The 5,000-nt window shown below is 54.0% G+C and overlaps 1 non-coding gene across 1 annotated transcript in view; it reads right to left on the bottom strand.

The window, feature by feature from the left end:
* The window catches only part of LOC124772188, a 1,909-nt gene extending 733 nt beyond the window's left edge, over positions 1–1,176 (bottom strand). The window contains exon 1 of the ribosomal RNA XR_007013855.1: positions 1–1,176. This exon is cut by the window's left edge and continues 733 nt beyond it. This is a non-coding gene — a ribosomal RNA (small subunit ribosomal RNA).
* Positions 1,177–5,000: the final 3,824 nt, after the last annotated feature.

The raw sequence follows: 5,000 nt of genomic DNA, 5'->3' as shown, positions 1-5,000 counted from the left end.
GCTGCCCGCCGAGTCATCGGAGGAACTGCGGCGGATCGCTGGCTGGCATCGTTTATGGTTAGAACTAGGGCGGTATCTGATCGCCTTCGAACCTCTAACTTTCGTTCTTGATTAATGAAAACATACTTGGCAAATGCTTTCGCTTCTGTTCGTCTTGCGACGATCCAAGAATTTCACCTCTAACGTCGCAATACGAATGCCCCCGCCTGTCCCTATTAATCATTACCTCGGGTTCCGAAAACCAACAAAATAGAACCGAGGTCCTATTCCATTATTCCATGCACACAGTATTCAGGCGGGCTTGCCTGCTTTAAGCACTCTAATTTGTTCAAAGTAAACGTGCCGGCCCACCGAGACACTCAATAAAGAGCACCCTGGTAGGATTTCAACGGGGTCCGCCTCGGGACGCACGAGCACGCACGGGGCGGTCGCACGCCTTCGGCTCGCCCCACCGGCAGGACGTCCCACGATACATGCCAGTTAAACACCGACGGGCGGTGAACCAACAGCGTGGGACACAAATCCAACTACGAGCTTTTTAACCGCAACAACTTTAATATACGCTATTGGAGCTGGAATTACCGCGGCTGCTGGCACCAGACTTGCCCTCCAATAGATACTCGTTAAAGGATTTAAAGTGTACTCATTCCGATTACGGGGCCTCGGATGAGTCCCGTATCGTTATTTTTCGTCACTACCTCCCCGTGCCGGGAGTGGGTAATTTGCGCGCCTGCTGCCTTCCTTGGATGTGGTAGCCGTTTCTCAGGCTCCCTCTCCGGAATCGAACCCTGATTCCCCGTTACCCGTTACAACCATGGTAGGCGCAGAACCTACCATCGACAGTTGATAAGGCAGACATTTGAAAGATGCGTCGCCGGTACGAGGACCGTGCGATCAGCCCAAAGTTATTCAGAGTCACCAAGGCAAACGGACCGGACGAGCCGACCGATTGGTTTTGATCTAATAAAAGCGTCCCTTCCATCTCTGGTCGGGACTCTGTTTGCATGTATTAGCTCTAGAATTACCACAGTTATCCAAGTAACGTGGGTACGATCTAAGGAACCATAACTGATTTAATGAGCCATTCGCGGTTTCACCTTAATGCGGCTTGTACTGAGACATGCATGGCTTAATCTTTGAGACAAGCATATGACTACTGGCAGGATCAACCAGGGAGCTGCGTCAACTAGAGCTGAGCAGCCGGCCGCCCGGGAGTGTGTCCCGGGGGCCCGCGCGAACACGCAAGCGTCCGCTCAATCATTCTGCAAACAGGAGGAGGCTGAGCTCCCCTGCACAATACACCTCGAAACCCTCTCAGGTCCCGGCGGCGCGCAGCGCCGTCCCAAGTACTTGGTCGGGTTCGAGAGAGGCGCAATCGCCCGGAGTTAGGCGAGTAGACGCTTTCGGTGCGACCACCCGTGCTCCCAACTGAGCTTGCCGCTGCCGACAGAGGCCCGGGAGCGTGCTGTCGTGGCATTGCCGGCGGGAGACAACACGCGCCACCTACGGTGACCGGCAGCTCCAACGCCAGCGCCACAGAAGGACAAAAGCCCCACTTGGGTGCCGAAGCGAACTCTCCCAGCACAGCGCACACGCCAACACATCCGCACAGCTGCGATACAAACCACCAGCGAGAACCGCTGGGGCGACCGAGCAGCAGACGGCGTCGCGGCGCCGAGCGCCGGGCGGCGGCGCATCCTCAACGCACACAGTCCTCAATCGGACCAGCACACTGCAGATGTCCACCGCGCTTCGCACCGGGCCCGCGAGGACCTACTTTGGCCGCACGGCGCCGCGCGCAGGGTGCGCCGGCGCGCAGCTGCGACGCCTGCCGCGTCCGTCGGCCGGCGCGCCTGCCACTGGCCGCCCCCACCAGCCGGCTGTAGCGCGTGCGCCCACGCACCGCGCGGCCAGCACGCCGGGAGGCGCCCCCTCACCGGCCGGGGACGGTCCCACCCAGCCACCGCCGCGTATCGCTTCACACCCAGATGCCGTTCAGTTTCGTCGGCATGGTGGGTATCGCTGGAACAACCGGTTAGTACCTCAACCTATCGTCGCCATCACCGATTCACCCCTAGCGAGAACAACCGCACCACAACGGGTTACCATTTCTTCATTTGCGTAACTTCACCAGAAAACGTAGGCGTCCATCGCCATTTGCAACTTCAACCATTATTGCATGCCTGTGTCAGGTGTCACGCCACACTACGTCTGCCCACATACACGCAACAAAATGTGCACGCCTAGACAATACGTGGAAGGTGGCCCCCGTACGTATGCGATGTCCATTGCTCGAACGACTGTCAACCGGCTTCTGTAGCATGTCGCAGATATGGAACGCGCTGCACCATGCCATCACGGTGTGTGAGGAGAGACGACTAGGTCCGAATACATCAACAGACAGCTCATGCTGATCGCCATCCACGGCGTCCGTTCCTCCCACACGTCTCTATGGCGTACCACACTGCAATCCAGCTCTCATAGGGAGACGACACGTAGCTGCGTGCACAATATTTGCACTGTATGGTCCGCCGTTTTTGGGCGCAGTCGTTGTACGGTCACACATGTGCCACGATGTATCATTCAGTACATAAGGACGAATGTGCAGTACAGATTGTGGTTCACGCGTACGACATCAGCGGACAGTTGACACAGGCCGCACCACAACGTAGCCTGCGTACGTCGCATGCGAAGGGCATTGAACATGCAAACTTGTCACCAACCACCTTGCGAAGGCAGGGGGCAAGGTGGGGACGTGGGGAGAGGTGGGGGGGGGGGGGGGCGGCATGTACGCCCTGCTGCCATCCACATTACAGTGTACAGCAGGAGCATGTGGAAAGTCAGCAAGACTTGCAAGGTGTTTAACATGAAGCGATACACAGGGGAGCGGGCAGTGCGAGTAGCGAACTATATTGCGAGGGTTGCGGGTGGGCAACACTACACTAATTGAACGAGTCGTATAACAATTACAGAGCAGGTTTAGGCGACAACGTGGGTTACGATAGGCGACAACGTGGGTTACGTTAGGGGACAACGTGGGTTACGTTAGGGGACAACGTGGGTTACGTTAGGGGACAACGTGGGTTACGTTAGGGGACAACGTGGGTTACGTTAGGGGACAACGTGGGTTACGTTAGGGGACAACGTGGGTTACGTTAGGGGACAACGTGGGTTAGGTTAAGGCACAACATGGGTTAGGTTAAGGCACAACATGGGTTAGGTTAAGGCACAACATGGGTTAGGTTAAGGCACAACATGGGTTAGGTTAAGGCACAACATGGGTTAGGTTACGGCACAACATGGGTTAGGTTAAGGCACAACATGGGTTAGGTTAGGGGACAACATGGGTTAGGTTAGGGGACAACATGGGTTAGGTTAAGGCACAACATGGGTTAGGTTAAGGCACAACATGGGTTAGGTTAGGGGACAACATGGGTTAGGTTAGGGCACAACATGGGTTAGGTTAGGGGACAACATGGGTTAGGTTAGGGGACAACATGGGTTAGGTTAGGGGACAACATGGGTTAGGTTAGGGGACAACATGGGTTAGGTTAGGGGACAACATGGGTTAGGTTAGGGGACAACATGGGTTAGGTTAGGGGACAACATGGGTTAGGTTAAGGCACAACATGGGTTAGGTTAGGGGACAACATGGGTTAGGTTAGGGGACAACATGGGTTAGGTTAGGGGACAACATGGGTTAGGTTAGGGGACAACATGGGTTAGGTTAGGGCACAACATGGGTTAGGTTAGGGCACAACATGGGTTAGGTTAGGGCACAACATGGGTTAGGTTAGGGGACAACATGGGTTAGGTTAGGGGACAACATGGGTTAGGTTAGGGGACAACATGGGTTAGGTTAGGGGACAACATGGGTTAGGTTAGGGGACAACATGGGTTAGGTTAGGGGACAACATGGGTTAGGTTAGGGGACAACATGGGTTAGGTTAGGGGACAACATGGGTTAGGTTAGGGGACAACATGGGTTAGGTTAAGGCACAACATGGGTTAGGTTAAGGCACAACATGGGTTAGGTTAGGGGACAACATGGGTTAGGTTAGGGGACAACATGGGTTAGGTTAGGGGACAACATGGGTTAGGTTAAGGCACAACATGGGTTAGGTTAGGGGACAACATGGGTTAGGTTAAGGCACAACATGGGTTAGGTTAGGGGACAACATGGGTTAGGTTAGGGGACAACATGGGTTAGGTTAAGGCACAACATGGGTTAGGTTAAGGCACAACATGGGTTAGGTTAAGGCACAACATGGGTTAGGTTAGGGGACAACATGGGTTAGGTTAGGGGACAACTTGGGTTAGGTTAGGGGACAACATGGGTTAGGTTAAGGCACAACATGGGTTAGGTTAAGGCACAACATGGGTTAGGTTAGGGGACAACATGGGTTAGGTTAGGGGACAACATGGGTTAGGTTAGGGGACAACATGGGTTAGGTTAAGGCACAACATGGGTTAGGTTAGGGGACAACATGGGTTAGGTTAAGGCACAACATGGGTTAGGTTAGGGGACAACATGGGTTAGGTTAGGGGACAACATGGGTTAGGTTAAGGCACAACATGGGTTAGGTTAAGGCACAACATGGGTTAGGTTAAGGGACAACATGGGTTAGGTTAGGGGACAACTTGGGTTAGGTTAGGGGACAACATGGGTTAGGTTAAGGCACAACATGGGTTAGGTTAAGGCACAACATGGGTTAGGTTAAGGTACAACATGGGTTAGGTTAAGGTACAACATGGGTTAGGTTAGGTTACACGTTGTTGTAAGGAAAGGTGTGGGGGGGGGGGGGGGGGGGGGCGGGGCGGCAGGTTCGTTGATAGTGATTATAGTAAGTGAATGCTTGTGACATGATGAGATTTGTCACGTCAGGATGCACCTTTGGCTTATTAGAGGCGGCGCTCCAATTCTATGCTTGTGTCAGACCTGTGTCTTTGACTCATGTCATTGTTTGTGCGCTGTGACAGGAGGTACTATTGTGATGTTG

Source organism: Schistocerca piceifrons, unplaced genomic scaffold, assembly GCF_021461385.2.
Source record: "Schistocerca piceifrons isolate TAMUIC-IGC-003096 unplaced genomic scaffold, iqSchPice1.1 HiC_scaffold_936, whole genome shotgun sequence".
Lineage (NCBI taxonomy): Eukaryota > Metazoa > Arthropoda > Insecta > Orthoptera > Acrididae > Schistocerca > Schistocerca piceifrons.
Note: the sequence above shows the minus strand (reverse complement) of the source record. Positions and strands in the feature narration are given on the sequence as shown.